Below are 23,805 nucleotides of genomic sequence, written 5' to 3'. Positions count from 1 at the left end.
TGGCCAAGCTGGGCCAATCAGGGAGCTTTCCTGGGATTGTTGACATTTGGATCAGAAGGGACAAGTCTCAGTCCCCCTTGGGCTATCAAAGCTGTTGGATGTAGGTGTGGGAGAAGCCAGTTTCCAACCATACGGAGGAAGCCGGTCTTAGACCAGGGTTTCCCAACAACTATTGACAGTTTGAGTCAGATAATCCTTGGTTTTAGGGGGGCTATTCTGTGCATTGTAGAATGTATAGCAGCATCTTGGCCTCTACCCACTAGATGCCAGTAGCATCTCCCCCCAGATATTGCCAAATGTCCCCTGGAGGGTAAAGTCACCCTCCACCATTGGTCGAACCGATCTAGAGAATGAAGCCCGTATTCAGAGAAGAGCACAGGTGAGAGCTAGGAAAATTTGAGAATGTCCTGGTGACATTTAAGGCACTGGTCCCAGTGGTTCCTGAGGCTCAGCACACCCCAGTTCTTCCTGTGGATTGATTTCATGAGCTAATTAATTCCACTTTTTTTCCCCCTAAGCTGGCTCAAGTTGAATTTCTCTAGTTGCACACAAGGGTGCTGTGTTCATCTATAATTTCCATTTGGATTTTTGACAAACTGAAAATAGCTCACTTCCTTGCTCTCTTCCTCCTGTCTCCCCCCACACCAGGTTCACGATTACATTCAAAGACCCCAAGAGTCAGGGTTCCCCTAACCCTGTCTTAGACTGAGAGCTTTGATGCATGAATGAGGACAGAGGTAGTAAAAGTGAACCCTAAGCTGGATCTAATATGCATCAAAAGAAACTAAAACAGTTTCTTTTCCTTTCTTTCAGCAGCGAGCAGCAGAACTGGGTTTGCCTAAAGATAATTTTTTTAGGGGGATGAGGGCTGTGGGGGAAGGGAAGTTTTGTGTTTTTTTTTCTTCAATAGTGGGAATATGCAAGGCAAAAAATAGAATAGAAAGCTGATGTCTTAGTGTCATAGCAAGCCTTTCTCTGGAGCTGTTATAAGCCGCAGGGAATTTGGCACCAGAGCCAGTGACCATATGCCTGCTGGGTCTGAGGAAAAGATGTGCCCTGTCCTGCCAGCTCAGAGCTACACAGACATTGCCTTTTGAACCACCAGGCCCTGGGCCTCTTCAGAACGACCCCAACCCCTGCTCTAGGACTGAGCCCCCTGACAGCTCCCCCCAACCAAAGTGCACAGGCCAGTGCAAGGTAGAGCTTTCATAGGCCCAGCTTCACCCCAGGTTTGCAGCTGGGAGCAGAGTACCTAGAAAGGGGCAGGGGCTGGTACTCAGGCAGGACACATCAGGATAGCCATAAGGTTGTTAAACTATTGGAATGTTTCCACATTGGTGGGTAAATTGATGCTCTCCTGAGCCAACTGGGCAAACCTTTCCCAAACTTGATGCTCCGGGAACTAAAGGGTTAATCCCACACAGCATGTGGCCCAGGACTCAGCTTCTGAGCAAGCTTGCTTCTCTTCTGATTGGTTGATGCTGGTGCCCTCCTGGTTGTTATATATTTTAATATTAACACTGAAAGGGAAAACCGAATCCTGGGGGAAAGGGATGGGAGGGTGGCAAAGATTTCATTTATTTCCACATTCTGCTTTGGAATGATCCCGCATTGTTGCTTATTCTTTATGGATGCATTTATTCTGAAAGCATTTTGGACTTGCACTTGAAGATGAAGCAGGCTTGGCTCCTGCTGAAGACATTCACGGTCCAGCAGGGGAGAGAAGACATGCACAGTAGGTAGAGAGCGCACAGGTGATGCAGAAGGTGCTCTAGCTGGAAGGCTGCTGGGACTCAGCTGACAATACCTTCATTTCTTCTGGAGGTTGTGAGCTTTCTGTGGTTTCCTGGGAGTTGGGATGATTGGCAGTGTGCACCTGCACTCTCTTTTGGTCCTTCCTGATGGGTGCTGGTAGGAATTTGGCTTACCTCCTACCACGGAAGAAGCACACCATCATCCAGGCCATATCCAGGCTTTGCTGCTACCCACTGAGCCACCAAAGCCACATGTTTGCCACAGGACTGATGCCGTTAAACAGAGCTAAATTTAAACTGGAGGGGGCTTCTGTTGTAGCTATTTCCTTGGATTACTTTTACTCTTTCTAATTTAGGCATGACAAAGGAGAGAAGCTCCAGCATCCCTCCTTAATTCAACTTAGTCTCAGGTCAAGGGGAAAGAAACCAACCATTTAAAAATGTCTCCTCTTGAGAAGGCAAAGGAAAAGGCTATGGAAAATGGTGACCTGAGTTCATTCTGGTCAAAATATAAGAAAGACCCCAAAATGACCCCTTCAATAAATATTCTCTCCCCTTCTTCCTATATCTATTTGTCCTTCCACAATATCACCCCATCCCTCTGCCATCCTGGCCCCATTAAAGCAGGATCCTATGCTCATGCAACAGTCAACTATTAACTGATAAGGCTTAACAACTCCCAGTAGGTATTTGCATTTTAATAGAGAATTATTGAAGACCAAAAAACTTTCAGAGTCCGAAAGAACAAAGCACCGAGTTAGAGACTGTGAGGTAGATATTTGGGAGAGCAGAAAATTGTCCAGATTACTCTCAAGCTTAACATGTTTATTTTGTCCCCTTCACAAGGGACATTTGTCAAACCCCCTTCATGTGTCCTCCCCTCTGATCCCCACTCCCATCCCATCTCTACAAACACATCAGCTATGGGGTACCTGAGAGAGAGAGCCGTCTTTTATTTAGTGAAAATTCTGATAAACCATTCTGGTTATGGAAGGCTAGCACTCAGGGTGGGGGGGGTGAATTGGTTGGCTTAGGAAGATATAAAGAGAGGGTGGCTGGGTTGGAGGCTATCCTCTAAAATGGAGGAAATAAGAAAAAAGAGATGTAAAAAAGAAACGAATGGAGAATATGGGGATAGATCATGTCTTCATATGGAAGACTGGCCAGTAAGAAGTTCATGGTACAAGAAAGACCAATGGACTTAATAGGGATATTTAACGTTTAATTTTAAGTTGGGGTGTGTATGTATGCATATGCACTTGCATGTGCTACACTGAGTTAAAAGCAGCCCCCATACCCTCAAAATTTCAGTAAAAGTTTGCTATGCCTGTGTCAACATGCAATTTTAGGGAAGTGCATGTGCTTGAGTAAGCAGTACTGGCTGCAATCCCAGATAAACACCGAAACAAATGAACCTGAACACAACACGTCTTCATTTCTCACCCTGGCCACAATGAGGACACGGCATTTGAAACACATGGCCTCCAAGGTCAAGGACCTGCATGATGTTAAGAATGACACCGATCGCGCAATGTGGAAAAGGAACAGCATAGAGGACGTAGAATGGAGATTGAGAATCAAACGGAAGCAGGAAACTGAAGCCAGAGGTGACTGGGAGGAACTTAAAAGTCACAGAGAATAGTATGGTTTGTTGGGAGGGATGCTGATTTCTGGCAAAAGTGAGATAGGAATTTGAGTTGATCTTTAAATCTTTAAAGACAAGGTGATTGCAGGCTGAGAGAATTGGGGACATCTAGATCGCTGACATTTAGTCACTCTGAGATAGGGGTACCTGCCCTTCCCCCAGTGGTATTTCCAATATGTGCCTGTTTCAATCTTCTGGCCATCTTTAGCATGGACATGGAAAGAATAAATTAATTTTCCAGGAAAAATGGGAAGTCAACTGTTTCCACTCTTAGACAAAAGACCATGAAAAGGCACAGGCTAACAAGCCGTTGGGCCTGAAATGACAAAAGCAGCAGCATCCTTGAGTAGGGTTGTTCTCAGTAATGGGACACAGGATGGGCCACAGCACCACCCAATGGGGAACTCTGTTTTCAGGCCAGGTCCCAAGTAAAAAGAGACTCTTCCCACCAAAGGGGTGCAAAATCCTGCTCACACGTTTACAGATAGTGTTTGGGAAACAGCAACTAGACCACAGAGAGGGAGAGAAGTGCATGGTTAGCACCCTCAAAGGTGCAGCCACAATATAAATGCTAATGTGAAAACTATGCAGGACTTCAAAGGGATCTGCCTGGCTGCAGAAACCACGGCTGACACAGGTCAGCTTGAGAGAACTCATGGCCAACAGAGAGAGGGCTCAGAATAGAGACAGAGTCACAGGCCCAAGAACCTAGACCAAAAATGTACAAAAAGGACAGGAGAGAGGCCAAGCCTCCCTAGACAATATACATAGAGGGGATTTTGAACATTGTGGATGCCAATGCCAAGAACTTTCTGCAAATAGCAATGAGGGCACAGGAGTGGCTGCCCTAAGATCTATTCTTCATTCTCCTCCTGCTCTGCTCTATATCCCACAAGGTGTCTGTGTTAAGAGGGTGAGAGATGGGCTGACCCTGCAGCTGCATTTCCCAGGCTGCCCTGGGCTCAGCCACGGGGAGGCAGTCGTGGGAGACTGGAGCTGGAGGAGGGAGAAGCAGGGACTTCCTCTAGCAAGGGCTGTGTCTGAGCTGCCAGCTCCTGCCAGCTAGGCCTGTGGCGGTTCCTGTGTCTCCAGGTGACCCCGGCCCCTGGGCTCCAGCAATGCTGCCTTCCCCCTTTGTCCCTCCAGCTCAGAGGCGGCAGTGGCCTTCTGCTGTTGCAAATCTCTGGGCCGCCTCGATCTCCCATTTGTCTTCTTAACATTTCCATCACCCATGTAACCAATTCCCCACATTAAGCTCCCTCTGTTTTAAATATCCAGAAGGTTTCCGCCGTCCTGGTTAGAACCTGGCCAATACAGCCCTGAAATAGGAAATATCATCATGCAGAACAATAGGGGGATGAGACGTTGTGGGCATAACCATGAAGAAGTGGAACACAGGCCGAGGACCTACACCCCATTGGTTAAGGACCCCACCCCAACCTAGAGAGAGGGTACTGGAAGATAACACTGGAAGAAGGCTGGTTATGCTTAAGCAAACACTTAGTGAAGTGTTTGAACACAGTTTTCATTCCAGTGTGTGGATTCAGTGATTCTCCCCCAATCTTTTTGTAATGTTAATGAATGTGGGCTCTATGAGATCAAAATTTTTGATATGGAAATAATTTTACTCACAGAAAAGTGGCAAACATAAGAATAGGACAAAGGACACCCATGAGCCCTATCCCCAGATTGACATACTGCTGGCATTTTATTCATGTGCATAATAATGTACTCCCTCTCATATATAAAACTTACGTGATTATTTTAATTGCACAACCATACTATATAATTACATAATACTTTTCTGAACATTTGAGAGTAGGTTGCCTACATCATGGCCTGTTACCCCTAATTACTTCAGTGTGTATTTCCTAAGAATTGGGATATTCTAAATCACCATAACACAGTTATCAACTTCAGTGAATTTAACTCTTATCTAACGTGTTTAGGGTATTCCAACTGATAATTGACCCAATGATGTCAATTGACCTAATACTGTTTATAGCACTTTTTTCCCAGCTCAGCCTTTCTTTGTATTTTATGACACTGACACTTTTGAAGACTATAATGCTTCTCTCTCTCCCTCTCTCTCTTTCAATAGAACTTTCCTCATTTGGGATTGGTCTGATATTTCCTCATAGTTATATTCAGGTTAGGCATTCCCGACCAGAATACATCATTGATGTGTCCTTCTCAATGAATGACATTTGAAAGCACACACCATCCCTCTGCCCCTCATGGGTGATATCAATCTTTATCATCTGGTCGAGATGTTGTGCGATTTCTGCACTGAATAGTTACTGTTCTTTCCTTTGCAAATGGTGACCAGTCTCTAGAGAGACACTTAAGGCCATGCAGATCTCCTGCTCCTTGTGAAAATTACCTCCTACATTTACTCTATTGGTGATTCTTGCCTAAGCCAATCTTTATTATGATAGTAATAAAATGGTAATTTCCCACTTCAGCACTCCCTGTCCATTGACTGGTGAGAATTTGGCATTTTACTATAAGCAAGAGCCTTCCCTTCTCCCTTGTGTGTTTGTTTATCTACCTATTATTACAATGGATTCATCAATTTCTAATTTTTCAATAGTTTATAATTCACTGTTTTCCTTAGTTATTTGATATTCACATTATCCCAGATTTTGCTGGTGGGAACCCTTTCAAGCAGGCTCTTGGGTCCTCCCTACATGCACTCATCATTTTTTTAAGCACTTCCTTACGCTCTAGTATTTATTAGAAGATGTCTGAGGCTCATCTTGTACTTCCCAGGGGAGGGATTTTTGTATGTTTTGTTCATTGGTATCTCTAGTACTGAGAACCACGCCTGATCATAATAGGTGCTCAATAAATATACGTTGATTGATCGAATAAGGTTCTGAATTAAAACCCTCTTCAGGTACTAAGACAGATAACTGGGCTGGACAAAACCTAAATGTTAAAGTTAAGATTTTGGTGGCCAAAAGCCTTTGAAAATGTTTAAACCCTGTAACCTACTAATTCTATTTCTAGGAATCATTCCTAAAAGGAATAATCTGAAATTAATATAAAATGCGATTGCACAATGATATGAATATAGTATTATTTGCACAAGGAAAATTTAGACACAACGTCCAGAACTGGGGGAATGGTTAGGTAAATCTATGCCACATTCTCATGCTGTCATATAAAGCAGCCATTAGAAGTTAGATTTCTGGAAATTTATTAATAATGTTATAAAATGCTTTTGCTCTGATATCAAGTGGAAAAGAAGCGTCCAAAACTGAATAAATAGTATACCTGAAACATATTAAAATACACATACAAGAAAAATCAGAAGAAAATATAGAAAAATTTTAGGAGGAATTGCCTCTGTGTGGTAGGATTATGTGTTTTTCTTCTTTTTACTTTCTTTTGCATTTCCAATTTTTCTACAATGTGCCTGCATTTCTTTTATAACTAGAAAAGTTAAGTTTTTGAGAAGCAAAAAAACATGAATGTGCCTAATGAGAATAAGCTAAGCGGTATCCCTCATGTTTGTTTTGTGCGCTACATGTTTCAAAACCAGTCCCATGTTCTGAAAAGCACTTCTGACCAAACAAAATAGACGAGTGTAGAACACTTTCAAGACATTATCAAATAAGATCCTTTACCTGGAACACTGCACCAGGCTTCTTCTATCTGTCAACATCTTTTCCGTCCTTCAAGGTGTCTTCCTTTGATTTCTTGCAAAAGCAGACCCTAAGACAAGGGTTTGGGTGCAGGTGTCTTCCTTGAAAGAGGAGAGTGATAAGGTGTGTGTTAATGAGCAGTTTACTACTGAGAGTAACCTGGGGCTCAGTTCCCAAGGGGGTCATCTGAGGAATTTCGAAAATGTGCCACAGAATTATTCCACCCAGGATGGGGAAGCTGGGGTATGGATTCCTCAGCTCCTATGTCTTGCTGGCTGAGGGTTGCCTCTGGGGGCATTAACTCTGACACTTGCAGGCTCCCCTGCAAGGAGACAGAGCAAACTTTGATGACCCTGGAAAAAGCCTCAAGCAGAGAAGCAGAGAGTCCCTTGAGGTGAGAAGCTGGCAGGCTGTCCCCCACAGCTGCTGTGAGCTCAAGGTCCTGGTATGAACTGGGGTGAGGCATCAACCGCACCTGCTACAGTGTCCCAGTTCTGATTTATCCCCACACCAAAGAAGATTTCAAGTCTGTCATAAAAACATCAATCTCTTCCTTCATCTGTACTTCCATAGCCCTTTTCTTTATGATGCCAGTACTTTCTGCGTGAGCTTAGGTACCTCTTTATGCATCAGTTTCTTCATCTGTAAAATGGGGATGATACTAGTTCCTGTGGTAGATTACAAAAATGTCTACTACGATTCTTTACTGCTCTGGCATCCATGCCCTTCACAGAATAACTCTGCAGCTCCTCTCTTTAAGAGGTGGAGCCTCTACCCCATTCCCTGAATCTAGGTTACCCTTGTAAATTTGCTTTGGCCAAGTGCAGATGAAGCAGAATTGACTGTGTGCCAGTTTCGAGATTCGTCCTCTAGAGGTTTGTGTGCTTCCACGTGCTTCTTGGAATCCTGCCTCTGCCATGAGAATAAGCAAGAGCTAGCCTGCTGGAGGAGGAAAGACAGAGTAAAATGGAAGCAAAGTGTCTCATCTGAGACCTTCTCAGACCAGCCAGTCCCCAGCCACCCAGATGCATGGGAGAACTCAGCCAAGGTGCCTCGGCCAACAGCCCGCTGCCCCAGAAGCAGAAGCTGCCAGCCAATGCTCAGACTTGTGAGCAAAAATAAATGTTGTTGCGTGCCACTGAGGTTTTATGGTTGCTACACAGCCTTATTATGGTAACAGATAACTGATACAGCACTGATTTCCCTAAGGATTAAAGATATATGTAAACACTGCAGGATTTTGCACAGGGCCAGGACCATGATACCCTTTCCTCAAATGTTAATTATTATTGTTATAAAACTATCGCACCATCACAGTGTGCCGTGTTTTCAGATTATTTATATATATGTCGGTTTCTCTTACTAAACTAGGGGCTCCTGGATGATAGGAAACCAGATCCAATTCATCCCTGATGACATAGTTCTCTACACTCAGGAACCCATAATTTAGTAGGGGGACAGATGTGTGCAGAAAGTCAGCTGTGGGGACTAGAGGTAGCAAAAGTCCAAAAGTGCTGAACGCAGAGCTGAGCACGGAGAAGATGCCCAATGATGATGAAATAAATAATGCAAACCAAGCATCCCCAACGTCAGGGCATTTTTACGCAAGGTGAGATCTGTAAGGACTGGGCCAGCCCTCACCTCCACCTCACAGAAGCACAGCCAAGGCAATGATGAGCTTATTTGGTGGTTTTACAGCTAAATATGGCTGCGGCTCATGCTTTCAAGCTCTGTCTTCCTCCAGAGACCAACCATCACATGATGAAAAAACTAATTAGAGCGAGCATGATGCCCAGAATAAGCAGCCTATTAAGGAAAGTTGAGTCGAATGCAAAAAGACATCTATTATAAATATATTCTCAATAAGTATTTACTTGTGTGTGTGTGTGTTTCCCCCAACCTTTCTAAGGGAGTTTATTGTTTGAGAAAAGTCCTGGGAAAAAATAAGAATATTTTTACGATTTGACTCCTGGTCCCCAGAGAGCTCCTCTCTGAGGCTAGCAGGCCGCATGGAGCCAAGTCCCAGCAGGAACACGCAGAGAGCACACGCTGAGCCTGGAGAGCAGTTTAACACAGCCTCAGACAGATTCATCTTCATTGCATGTCCTCGACAGCCTCTCAACTTAGGTCAAGTCCATGGCGAACCAAAGGATTTTATTAGAGGCAGGGAGAAGTGGTGGAGAGCACGTGGACTAACTCGGATTCCATTCCCAATTCCATGACCCACAAGCCCGGGGACCTTGACCTAGTTACTTAATTTCTCTGAGTCTCAATTCCCTCATCTGTAAAATAGGGATAATAAGAGTCACCTTGCTGGGTAGGTATGAAGAACAGAGAAGGCGCACGAAGTGTCTGGCTCTTTGTGGCAGGAGCTTAGGGGCAGGATAGCCTCATGGTTAAGCAATTGGGCTGGAGAGCCAGATGGCCTGTGTTTATTCCAGCACTGCCACTTGCTAAGGGTCCTCAACCTCTCTGTGCATCAGATTATATAAAATTTGTAAAGTGGGGGAAATTACCGCTAGCTCTTAAGGTTGTCATGAGGATTAATTGAGTTTGAATATGTAAAGTCCTTAGAACAGTATCTGGTACATGGCAAGTACTCAGTGTTAGCTACTATTGTTCTTCAAATCGAGTTATTAATAGAAATCTCTGATGACCAAAGACCTCCTAATCATTTCACTTTAGTCCAGATATCAGCTGCAATAAATACATTAGCTCCTACGCACAAATGGCAAGAGTGGATTTAAGCAAATCATAACTTAGTGAGTCACAATTCCTGTTTATAAGCAGAGAAACACAATTCAATTTTATAGGCAGCTGGGCTGCTAATTAAGAAGAAGCCCTTAATTACAGCACCTGATGTAGGAGATCTGTCTTGTGCTCACTCGCCTTATTTTGCCCACCTCTTCTCCCTCTATCTATCGTTCATCTATTTCTCTGCATTTTATTTATTTCCCTGTCTCCTCAGAGGAGAGGGTAGGTCAGTTGTCTAGAGACCTAAATTCTAAAACTGCTCCCTGGCTCTGGAACTCACACATCTCTGCTTGAAGTAAGAACGGTGCTCAACTCACCAAGCTGGGGCTCTGAGGATAATGCAGGCAGATGTGAAGCAGCCACAGGAGTTTGGGGGAGCTGAGAAAATGGCCCATAGGGTTGACCCAAGGGAAATGAAGACCTATGTCCATATGAAAATCTGTATGCAGATATTTATAGTGCCTTGATTCATAATCACCCAAACCTGGAAACAACCCAAATGTCCTTTAACTGTGAATGGATAAACAAACCGTGGTACATGCACACAATTGAATACTGTTCAGCTATAACAAAGAATAAGCCACCAGTACAGGCACATCATGGGTGCATCTCAAATGCATTAGCTGAGTAAAAGGAGGCAGACTCAACAGGCTACATAGTGTAATGTTTCATTAATACAACTTTCTGAAAAAGGCAAAACTATAGAGCCCGAAAACAGATCAGTGATTGCCGGGGCCTGGGGATGGGGGAGGGGAGTCAGCATCAAAGGGCCTTAGGGAATTTGGAGAAGGATTGGGAATGTTCTATACCTTGATTGTGGTGATTACACAGCACATGTGTTTGTCAAAACTCATAGAACTCTTCTTTGGAGAAATGTCTATTTAGGTCTTCTGCCCATTTTTGGATTGGGTTGTTTGCTTTTTTGTTATTGAGCTGCTTGTAAATTTTGGAGATTAATCCTTTGTCAGTTGATTCATTTGCAAATATTTTCTCCCATTCTGAGGGTTGTCTTTTGGTCTTGTTTATGGTTTCCTTTGCTGTGCAAAAGCTTTGAAGTTTCATTAGGTCCCATTTGTTTATTTTTGTTTTTATTTCCATTTCTCTAAGAGGTGGGTCAAAAAGGATCTTGCTGTGATTTATGTCACAGAGTGTTCTGCCTATGTTTTCCTCTAAGAGTTTGATAGTTTCTGGCCTTACATTTAGGTCTTTAATCCATTCTGAGCTTATTTTTGTGTATGGTGTTAGGGAGTGTTCTAATCTCATACTTTTACATGTACCTGTCCAGTTTTCCCAGCACCACTTATTGAAGAGGCTGTCCTTTCTCCACTGTATATTCCTGCCTCCTTTATCAAAGATAAGGTGACCATATGTGTGTGGGTTTATCTCTGGGCTTTCTATCCTGTTCCATTGATCTATATTTCTGTTTTTGTGTCAGTACCATACTGTCTTGATTACTATAGCTTTGTAGTATAGTCTGAAGTCCAGGAGCCTGATTCCTCCAGCTCCGTTTTTCATTCTCAAGATTGCTTTGGCTATTCGGGGTCTTTTGTGTTTCCAAGATATACAGATTGCCAACAAGCACATGAAAGAATGCTCAACATCATTAATCATTAGAGAAATGGAACTCAAAACTACAATGAGATATCATCTCACACCAGTCAGAATGGCCATCATCAAAAAATCTAGAAACAATAAATGCTGGAGAGGGTGTGGAGAAAAGGGAACACTCTTGCACTGCTGGTGGGAATGTGAATTGGTTCAGCCACTATGGAGAACAGTATGGAGGTTCCTTAAAAAACTACAAATAGAGCTACCATACGACCCAGCAATCCCACTACTGGGCATATACCCTGAGAAAACCATAATTCCAAGAGTCATGTACCAAAATGTTCATTGCAGCTCTATTTACAATAGCCAGGAGATGGAAGCAACCTAAGTGCCCATCAACGGATGAATGGATAAAGAAGATGTGGCACATATATACAATGGACTATTACTCAGCCATAAGAAGAAACGAAATTGAGTTATTTGTAGTGAGGTGGATGGACCTAGAGTCTGTCATACAGAGTGAAGTAAGTCAGAAAGAGAAAGACAAATACCGTATGCTAACACATATATATGGAATCTAAGAAAAAAAAAATGTCATGAAGAACCTAGGGGTAAGATGGGAATAAATACACAGACCTACTAGAGAATGGACTTGAGGATATGGGGAGGGGGAAGGGTAAGCTGAGACATAGCGAGAGAGTGGCATGGACATATCTACACTACCAAATGTAAAATAGATAGCTAGTGGGAAGCAGCCGCATGGCACAGGGAGATCAGCTGTGTGCTTTGTGACCACCTAGCAGGGTGGGATAGGGAGGGTGGGAGGGAGGGAGACGCAAGAGGGAAGAGATATGGGAACATATGTATATGTATAACTGATTCACTTTGTTAGAAAGCAGAAACTAACACACCATTGTAAAGCAATTATACTCCAATAAAGATGTAAAAAAAAAAAAACCCCAAAAACTCATAGAACTCTATATCAGAATAGGTACATTTTCCTGCATGTAAATTACACCTCAGTAAACCTAACTTTACATTTAAATGGTCCATTGGGACCATGAAGCAGCAGATTAAAGGACCTTGGCACTTTCCAACGTCAAACAAATAACTGCTATTTTTTCCTGCCTTATATTTTTATTTTATGCATTTCTTGACATCCCTGTTAGCCGTTGAAATATGCATTTTTGAAAGCAGGGGGCAATTAATCTCATCAAATATAATAACTTTAGGATAAAAAAAGTCTTTTCCAAATTAAATTAGCCTTGCAGGAAGAATCAGATATGAATTCCATTGGGCAAAACATGTTAACAGCCGCTACCCACGTCAGATGATGCATAGGATGGGATGTGTGTGTTTCAGACTCCGGAGAAGAGGGGACAGCTTGTTTTGCCCAAATGATTCTTATCTGACCTCAATGCACAATGAACTCAGGGAAGCTGTTCCTACAAAATTAGGGCACAGTTGAATATAGACACGTGCCAGATGGGTATTCCCAGAAGAACAGCTTTGTCCAAGTGAAAGAATGACAACGTAGATAATGATCCAAGAATTCACAGTTTGAGATCCCTCAAACTGCCCAGGATCTAGCGTTGCAGAACGAGACCTAAGTTTCACAGTTCATCACAGAAGTGTAAACGAGGGTGGATTGATTGTCGTGAGCTTTTTCCACCATTGAAGTGATTTTTGTCAGCTTAAAACACACCGCACTAATGAATCATTAGTGCCAGCTTTTCGTAGAACATGAGAGTGCCAGAAAAACTATCAGTGGATAAAGGAGTAACCTGAGTCTGGGTGGGGCGGGGACCGGCACAGTGACAAGAGCCAATGAGTAGTGAGTATTTGCTGAGCCCGGACCTACATGACCTGGTCTCGTCCCATCACGACCTCCAAGGAAGACGTTGCTATCACCACTTTACAGACAGGAGATGAGAGCTTAAAGAAGGTGAAGTCATTTGCTCTTAACCATTTTATATTTTCAAATGCAAATGTTCCGTGACTCCACAGTGAGTGGAAATGGTGATTTCTGAAGTAAATTCAGACAGAGGTGGGTTGAAGCAAGAGACAGAAAATAAAATCATAAAGAAGTGGGCAATAACGTCCTGGTAAGTGTTTAACAACTGGCTCTGGGGTAGGGAGGGCTGGGTTATAGCTACTCTACCATGGCCAAGTTGAAACTATCCATGTGAAATTAACCTGACAATTCAACAGTTAACCATCCTGACAGTTGCTAGTGGGGAAATCTGGGGTGAAAAGTATCAGCTCGGAGAAAGCCTCAAGAAGACCCTGAGTGAACTGGAACATGGGGATGGGAACAGCAGAATAGGAAAGAGACAGAAGGATGTGGAGGAAATAATAAAGGAAGACAGAATTCAGGGCACAGATCTGAGACCTGCTGAGGAAGATGGAGTTCCACTGGGTGTTTAAAGAAGCCAGAGAAGCCCCAAATCTGTCCATGGCCCTCTGCCCCATGGCCCCTGAGGTTAAGCTAGGGGGGCACCGGGGAACTGAGCAGAAGCCTCTGTTTGAGGAAAGGCCAGGAACACAGTGACCCCTGGTCAGGGTTTACAGAAGGGATCTGTGGAACAGAAAATGGGCTGAGTTGCTGAGAAGAAGAAATGCTGATTTCTGGTGACCACATTATCAAACTTGCTCAGATGTCCAAGCATAAAGTAGCAACGATCATGAGTTCCTCTGATGGGCAATACCACGCATATCACACACTAGGCACTGCGCCACTTCTAAAGGAAAACTCCATCATTTCTTGCTGCTCATAGATCTTTCTTCTGAATACATGATGCCAACAATTCCTCCTATCATGTAGTTTCTGACTCCTGCTGATAGATTCTGACCTTACTTTTCATCCTCCCACTTGCAGCCTCACCATGCCCTTCAGGCTTGATGGGCACATAGTCTTCCCCCCTATACACAGGGCTTCCTGTTGGAGTCTCCCCACATCCACACTCACGGCAGTTTTAAAACAATGCTGCAAAACAACAACAACAACAACAAAAAAAAAAAAACAATGCTGCAAAATCTTTGACACTCCTTCCTTCCAGAGGTGGGATCTGTGTCCCTGCCTCTTGAATCTGGGTAGGCTTGGACCAATAGAACAGGGTGGAAGGGCCGCTATATGGTTCTGAGACTGGGTCATAAACAGCCATGCAGCCCTGGGCTGCCTAGTAAGAAAACCAATTATCCTGAGGCCACCTTGAGAGAAAAACCACACATAGGCACTCCAGCGGACAGTCCCAGCTGAGCTGAGCCTTTCATCCGACTCACCAAGCCACCAGACATGTGAGTAAAGCCGACTCGTACCCTCCTGGCCAGCCCAGCCTCCAGCTGAGTGTTGCCGAGTGATCTTACATGATGCCACATGGAGCACTGTTGCTGACCCCTGCCTAAATTCCTCACACACAAAATCATGAGATATAATAAAATGATTGCCATGTGTTCAGGATAGTTCGTTATAAGCAATGGATAACTAGAACACCACACTCACTCCCAGGCTTTTCATGCTTCCCTCTTTGAAGAGCCTCTGGGCAAACAGTGCATCTAGTCCTAACCCCTGCACAGTTGAGAAGGTTCTTTGAATAGCACCATGAAATATTGCTTTACTTAATTCCATCATATGAACCAAGAACAATTTTAGTAGCCTAGATATGACATGAGTACGTGTGTGTAATAAAAAAGCACAGCTTTCAGCACACTCTTCCTTGAAAAATCAATCTCTGGACTTACGGACTATCAGATATTTCTAAAATGTCCTGATAATATTTGTTTGCTACTTGTTTATTCACTTGTTTGTGAACTGGCGCTTATCAGAGAAGTAGAAGCAGCTTCCAAAGATACATGGGCAATCTAAGCAAGAAAATTCTATCCATTTATGTGACTTTTCTCCTCTTGAACTGGAGAAAAACATTCTTCAAATTGAGGAACAAAACATGTCTAACACAATTCACAAAAAAAAGGAAGAATAAATTGAGAATCACCCCCTTCAAACCTATGTCAGTCCAACTAAATAACTGATACATGAACACGTATCAAATTAGTTACCCAATTAGTGTATAGTTTGCATTTTCTCATTCATTCCACAGTATTTATTGAGCACATAATACATACCAAGCACCATACTGGACTCTAGGAACACAGAGATGAAGTTGAAAAAATAGCAGAACTAAGGAGCTTATAGTCTTGTGAAGGACACAAACACATAAACAATACCTTAATTTTGTGATGATAAATGCAAATGTTTGTTAAATTTTGATATTTCTGGAATTGAAATGTGCCTTTACAATCAATGCCAATCTTTACTTTCCTACAAGCTGCCGGGCAGAAGAGTGAATTGTCACCAGCTGGGGTAACACAAGTGAGAAGGCTGGAGCACAGGAGTATTTAGTGATGCACAGTGAGTATGTTACCCTTTTCTCACCTTTATTGGCATCGGTGATAAAATTTTAACTAACTTTGGATTCCTAATTGTTGCTTAAGTGTCTTCCAAAAAATTATTTTATGATGAAGAATTAAAACAAACAAAATTGAACAAATTCCTCTCTTCAACAAGCAATGCGATTAAAGACAGTAGAAACGACCAAGTCTCTCAGTAATAGCTGATAGAACTTACAAACCTGGGAGAGGCAGGTGTAACCAATTCACACACCATGAAGGATTATCACTCAGGCTTTAGAAGTCTCTCTGTTCAAAGCTTCCTCTCACTTAAAGAGAAACCATTTAACTTCCAGCAATACATCATTTAATTAAATGGCAACCAAGACTGAGTTTAACCAAATAAGAAACAATGACAAACTTTGATAATCTTTAATATACTCCATACTTAATGATCTTAACTAAGGATGCTAAAGGGGTCACTATCACCAGAACAGATTACAAAATGATCATGATATAAACCGTGATGCCAAGCAAACTGCAGGTGATGAGATGTGATTCAGAAGGACCCTTAGATTCTCATTATGTTGAAGACTTAAACTCTGTAATACTAAACAAAAAAAGTAAAATGTAATTATCTGGATAAATTTGGCAGTTTAAAATATGTAGATTGATGTAGATTAATAGTCTTTTAAAAAATGTATTACTAAATAAATATGCCATCTTAAAATCAATAGTGTCTTAAAATCAAGATATTATACCATCAAATGTGTTTATGATTATAATATATTGTCAAATGTGCTATGTAGTCTTAATTTAAAGTATTTTATCTGATTGTCCTCATTAGTATAATTATATTTATCAGAAAATGTGTCACACTTGTTGATTAGGAAGATAAGGTCACAGGTAAAAGGGTAAAGGACTATGGGACATGACAAAGGGAGTGGTAAATTTTATTTGAAACAGGAGATGAAGGAAAGTAATTGGCTTTCTGAAATGTTGATTTTTTTTAAGTTTGTCTTTAAAGATAGGTACATTTTTGTCAAAGGAGTAATGAGAGTTTAAATTAGAGGAAAATTATATTAATGAACAAAAATATTTGGCTTATTCAGGAAATTCTGAGTAGTTTAATGGCTAGAGTTTAGGCTTTATGAGGATGGAGACAGAAGAAGTACACTGGCTGGAGTGGCTGGGCCTTATGAAGGGTCTCGTGTTTTATTCTATCCTGTACACACGAGGGGATCACAAAAAGATTTAAATAGGAAAGTCTCATGAGCAAATGTATTTGTTTAAAAAAAAACCGCAGGGCTTCCCTGGTGGCGCAGTGGTTGAGGGTCCGCCTGCCGATGCAGGGGACACGGGTTCGTGCCCCGGTCTGGGAAGATCCCACATGCCGCGGAGCACCTGGGCCTGTGAGCCATGGCCGCTAAGCCTGCGCGTCTGGAGCCTGTGCTCCGCAACGGGAGAGGCCACAACAGTGAGAGGCCCGCGTACAGCAAAAAAACAAAAAACAAAAAAACTGCAATAGCTGTACAGAAAATGAATGGGAAGAGAATGAGGCTGGAGGAGGCAGGGGGGCCAATTGGAGGCTGTTACAATATTCCCCCAGGAGAGATGATAAGGGCCTCAACCAGGTAAGTGGCTCTACGTACAAATGGCTGAGGGAAGTGACTCCCCTGAGTCTCATCCTGTTGTATTCCCATATTCCTCACCATAATCTCGAGTTCTGTGTGCGGGGCCAGAGCAGACAGGAAGGGGAAATGTACCACTGGAGATAAAGAAGATAAAATGGAAAAAGTATATGAATCTAGAAATTTAGTCTTTGGAGAGAAAATTCCCCTTTTAATTCATTTTGATTTCTTGTATGGGCAAAAGTTACCGGAAGTTGATAAGAATTTAGCTACTGAAGCCATTTCCTCAGGGATGGTATGGATGGTGAAGTGTCTTTTTTATTACACGATTGAGTTAAGCTGCCAAGGTCCAGTCATCCTCCTGCTATATTTTGCAATGGCAAAATAATTACTAAAGTTGTAAAAAAACTAAATGCGTTTACTATTGAAACATTACTATAAATGTATTAAAAATATATTTTGGGGGACTTCCCTGGTGGCGCAGTGGTTAAGAATCTGCCTGCCAGTGCAGGGGACACAGGTTCAATTCCTGGTCCGGGAGGATCCCACATGCCACGGAGCAACTAAGCCTGTGTGCCACAACTACTGAACCCACATGCCACAACTACTGAAGCCCACAAACCTAGAGCCCGTGCTCCACAGCAAGAGAAGCCACCGCAATGAGAAGGCTGTGCACCGCAATGAAGAGTAGTCCCCGCTCGCTGCACCTAGAGAAAGCCCGTGCGCAGCAACGAAGACCCAGTGCGGCCAAAAATAAATAAATAAAATAAATTTATAAAAAATAAAATAAATTGTATACTAGTAGAGATGCCAGTAATTGTGTACATACCAACAATGAATATGTAGAAATCAAAATTAAGAATACAACATCACTTACAATTACTCCTCAAAAGTGAAATATTTAGGTGTAATTTAGCAAAACATGTACAAGACTTGTATACTGAAAACTACAAAATTCTGATGAAAGAAATCAAAGACAATCTAAGTAAATATACAGACTTTCCATATACATGGATTGGAAAACTCAGCATACTAAAGATGTGAATTCTCTTCAAACTGATATACAGCTTTTATGCAATTCCTAGCAATATTTTTTGTAGATAGGCGAGATAATTCTAAAATTTATATAGAAAGGTAAAGAAAGTAGAACAGCTAAAACCATTCTGAAAAAGAAAAAAATGGAAGGAATCACTCTACCTGATTTCAAGACTTATTGTAGAGCTACAGTAATCAAGGTTGTGTGATTTCAGCAGAGGGATCAACATATACATCAGTGGAACAATATAGAGAACCCAGAAATATCCCCACACAAGTACAGTCAAGTAATTTTTGATAAAGGGCAAGTGCAATCCAATAGAGGAAGGACTGTCTTTTTAGTAAATGGTGCTGGAGCAACTGGCTATCCATAGGCAATACAAAACAAAACAAAAGAAAACAAAACAAAAAAACTCCTCAAAAACAAAAAATAAAACTTGACCTGAACCTCACACCTTATAAAAAAAATTAACTCAAAATGGATCATAGAGTTAAATGTAAAATGTAAAGCTATAGGGTTTCCCTGGCGGCGCAGTGGTTGAGAGTCCGCCTGCCGATGCAGGGGACATGGGTTTGTGCCCCGGTCCGGGAAGATCCCACGTGCCGTGGAGCGGCTGGGCCCGTGAGCCATGGCCGCGGAGCCTGTGCTCCGCAACGGGAGAGGCCACTGCAGTGAGAGGCCCGCGTACCACAAAAAAAAAAAAAAAAAAAAAGTAAAGCTATAAAATTTTTAAAAGATAATATAGGAGAAAGTCTTCAGGACCTAGGACTTAGTGAAGAGTTCTTAGTCATAACACCAAAAGCACAATCCATAAAAGAAAAAAATGGATAAATTGGACTTCATCAAAATTAAAATTTTGCTCTGTGAAAGACCCTGTTAAGAGGATGAAAAGGCAAGCTATAGATGGGGAGAAAATATTTGCAAATCACATATTAGACAAAGGTCTCATTTCTAGAATATCCAAAGAACATTTAAAAGTCAACATTATGAAAACAAGCAATCCAATTAGAAAGCAGGCAAAAGACATGAAGAGACATTTTACCAAAAATGATATACAAGTGGCAAATAAGCACATGAGCAGATGTTCAGCATCATTAGGCATTAGGAAAATGCAAATTAATAGTACAATGAGATGTCACTACACACCTGTCAGACAGTTAAAATAAAAAATTATGACAATACTGCATTTGTTTACTAAAACTGCTGTAACAAATACCACAGACTGGGTGGCTGAAGACAACAGCAATTTATTTCTCACAATTCTGGAGGCCAGAAGTTTAAGAGCAAACTGTTGGCAGGGTTGATTTCATTCTGAGGCCTTGTTCCTTGACTTGTAGATGGCCATATTCTCCCTGTGTTTTCACATGGTCTTTTCTCTGTATATGTTTAGTCCTAATCTCTTCTTATAAGGACACCAGTTGTATTGGATTAGGGTCTACACCAACGACCTTATTCAACCTTAATCACCTCTTTAAAGACCCTATCTCCAAATATATTCTGATGTACTGGGGGTTATGGCTACAACATATGAATTTAGGAAAGACATAATCCAGCCCATAACAAACACCAAATGCTAGAGAGGATGCAGAGAAACTGGACCACTCTTATATTGCTGGTGGGGATGTAAAATGGTACAGCCAATGTAACACAGCAATTGCACTCTGGGGCTTTTTTGTTTTTTTAACATCTTTATTGGAGTATAATTGCTTTACAATCGTGTGTTAGTTTCTGCTTTATAACAAAGTGTAACACTTTATAACAAAGTGTACCATATCTCTTCCCTCTTGCGTCTCCCTCCCTCCCACCCTCCCTATCTGACCCCTCTAGGTGGTCACAAAGCACAGAGCTGATCTCCCTGTGCCATGCAGCTGCTTCCCACTAGCTATCTATTTTACATTTGGTAGTGTAGATATGTCCATGCCACTCTCTCACTTTGTCACAGCTTACCCTTCCCCCTCCGCATATCCTCAAGTCCATTCTCTAGTAGGTCTGTGTCTTTATTCCCGTCTTACCCCTAGGTTCTTCACGACCTTTTTTTTTTTTCTTAGATTCCATATATATGTGTTAGCATACAGTATTTGTTTTTCTCTTTCTGACTTACTTCACTCTGTATGACAGACTCTAGGTCCATCCACCTCACTACAAATAACTCAATTTCGTTTCTTTTTATGGCTGAGTAATAGTCCATTGTATACATGTGCCACATCTTCTTTATCCATTCATCTGATGATAGGCACTCAGGTTGCTTCCATCTCCTGGCTATTGTAAATAGAGCTGCAATGAACATTTTGGTACATGACTCTTTCGGAATTATGGTTTTCTCAGGGTATATGCCCAGTAGTGGGATTGCTGGGTCGTATGGTAGCTCTATTTGTAGTTTTTTAAGGAACCTCCATACTGTTCTCCATAGTGGCTGAACCAATTCACATTCCCACCAGCAGTGCAAGAGTGTTCCCTTTTCTCCACACCCTCTCCAGCATTTATTGTTTGTGGACTTTTTGATGATGGCCATTCTTACCAGTATGATGTGATGCCTCATTGTAGTTTTGATTTGCATTTCTCTAATAATTAACAATAATGAGCATCTTTTCATGTGCCTGTTGACCATCTGTATGTCTTCTTTGGAGAAATGTCTATTTAGGTCTTCTGCCCATTTTTGGATTGGGTTGTTTGTTTTTTTGTTATTGAGCTGCATGAGCTGCTTGTAAATTTTGGAGATTAGTCCTTTGTCAGTTGTTTCATTTGCAAATATTTTCTCCTATTCTGAGGGTTGTCTTTTGGTCTTGTTTATGGTTTCCTTTGCTGTGCAAAAGCTTTTAAGTTTCATTAGGTCCCATTTGTTTATTTTTGTTTTTATTTCCATTTCTCTAGGAGGTGGGTCAAAAAGGATCTTGCTGTGATTTATGTCATAGAGTGTTCTGCCTATGTTTTCCTCTAAGAGTTTGATAGTTGGGGCTTTTATTTTAAAGAAATGAACAAAAGCTGACACATGATTTCTCATAGCATCAGTATTTGAAACAGCCCAAAACTGGAACTACAATTTCCCTCAATAGGTGAATGGTTGAAAATGACATGGTAACATCCATACCATGGAATGCTACTCCACAACGAAAACAAACCACTGATGCACGCAACAGTACGGATGAATTTTAAAAGGTTGTTATGCTGAATAAAAAAAGCTAATCTCAAAAGGTCACATATTGTACGATTCCGTTTATATACCATTCCTTTTTTTTTTTCCAATTTATTTATTTTTGGCTGAGTTGGGTCTTCGCTGCTGGCACAGGCTTTTCTCTAGTTGCGGCGAGCGGGGGCTACTCTTTGCTGCGGTGCGCGGGCTTCTCACTGCAGTGGCTTCTCTTGTTGCAGAGCACGGGCTCTAGGCGCACAGGCTTCAGTAGTTGCGGTGTGTGGGCTCATAGCTGTGGCTCGCGGGCCCTAGAGCACAGGGCCCTAGAGTGCAGGCTCAGTAGTTGTGGCACACGGGCTTAGTTGCTCCACAGCATGTAGGATCTTCCCGGACCAGGGCTCAAACCCGGGTTCCCTGCAGTGGCAGGCAGATTCTTAACCACTGTGCCACCAGGGAAGCCTTATATACCATTCTTAAAATGACAAAATTAAAAAACTAAAAATAGAGTTACCATATGATCCAGCAATCCCACTCCTGGGCATATATCTGGAAAAGACAAAAACTCTATTTGAAAAGGTTCATACACCCCAGTGTTCATAGCAGTGCTATTTACAATAGCCAAGACATGGAAACAACCTAAGTGTCCATCAACAGATGAATGGATAAAGAAGATGTGGTATATACATATATTTCATTATATATACATAAATGTATATATAAATATATATATAGTGGAATATTACTTGGCCATAAAAAAGAATGAAACATTGCCATTTGCAGCAACATGGATGGACCTAGAGATTATCATACCAAATGAAGTAAACTAGACAGAGAAAGACAAATATTATATGATACCACTTATGTATGAAATCTAAAACATAATGCAAATGAACTCATTTTCAAAACAGAAACAGACTCAAAGACATAAAAAACAAATTTACAGTTACCAAAGGGGAAAGAGGTGGGGGAGGGATAAATTAGGAGTATGGGACCAACAGATACACACCATGACGTACAAAATAGATAAAAACCAAGGATTTACTGTATAGTACAGGGAACTATATTCAATATCTTGTAATAATCTATAACGGAAAAGAATTGGAAAAAATATATATATGTATAACTGAATCACTTTGCTATACACCAGAAACTAACACAATATTGTAAATCAACTATACTTCAATAAAAAAAGTTTTTAAATAGTGTATTAAAATATCACTCATCTTGATTTCTGGGTTTTCTGATGTCCTCTTAAATTTTGTGCCCAAAGCAAGTGCCTCTCTCGCCCCACCCTAGCCCCAGCCCTGTGGGTCATCACCTGTTGCCAGATTGTTTGTCAAAGGGTTTTGCTTCTAATGTTTGCTATGTAAAATGTGAGTTTTATTTTACGTTTTAAACTTTAATGACAAAAGTACCTCATACTCATAAAAAAGTAAAAGAAAGTGTAAAGTAAAAAGTAAAATTCTATCATAACTTTCTCCTCTCAGCCCCGTTTCCAGAAGTTGCCACTGTTAATAAATTGTATGTCCTTTCAGATAGTTTTTATATAAATACATGCAAAGCATAAATGCTGTTAATACTCATTAAAAAAACAAATGGGGGGGGACTTCCCTGGTGGTGCAGTGGTTAAGAGTCCACCTGCCAACGCAGGGGACATGGGTTCAAGCCCTGGTCCGGGAAGATCCTACATGCCGCAGAGCAACTAAGTCCATGTGCCACAGCTACTGAAGCCCACATGCTCTACAGCCCGTGTGCCACAACTACTGAGCCCGCATGCTGCAACTACTGGAGCCTGCGCGCCAAGAGCCCATGCTCCTCAACAAGAGAAGCCAATGCAATGAGAAGCCTGCGTACTGCAACTAGAGAAAGCCCACGCACAGCAACAAAGACCCAACACAGTCAAAAAAAACAAAAATGACAACATAAAAATAATGGGATCCTATTCTACCACTGTTCTGAACTTGCTTTTCTTTTTGATTAATGATATAACAGACACCTTTTCATATTCTTCTATTCTAGTACATTCTCTGTGAGCTGCATAGAGATCCATTGTATGGCTCTGTAATAATTTAACTCCCTGTTGATAGACATTCAGGTTGTATCTAGCATTTATTATTTCAAACAATGCTACAATAAACACCCTTAAACACATTTTTGCTTGTTTGTTTTAATGTAAATGTTTTATTACTATTGCCAAAAACCCCTCTAGAATATTTTATGCACCTTCTCACCCCTCCACCAATTTTGGGGGGAGTATTAATTTCCTCTCTC

General features: G+C 41.7%; 1 long non-coding RNA gene across 1 annotated transcript in view; it reads right to left on the bottom strand.

Moving 5' to 3' along the window:
• Positions 1–23,805, bottom strand: part of LOC307185201 — a 55,017-nt gene that overhangs the window by 4,021 nt on the left and 27,191 nt on the right. The window contains exon 3 of the long non-coding RNA XR_013827906.1: positions 7,032–7,150. This is a non-coding gene — a long non-coding RNA (uncharacterized lncRNA). The remainder of the gene's footprint in view (positions 1–7,031; positions 7,151–23,805) is intronic.

This window comes from Stenella coeruleoalba, assembly GCF_951394435.1.
Source record: "Stenella coeruleoalba genome assembly, chromosome: 4".
NCBI classification, from domain to species: Eukaryota; Metazoa; Chordata; class Mammalia; order Artiodactyla; family Delphinidae; genus Stenella; species Stenella coeruleoalba.
The sequence above is the reverse complement of the archived record's forward strand: the minus strand, read 5'-3'. Positions and strand labels throughout refer to the sequence as shown.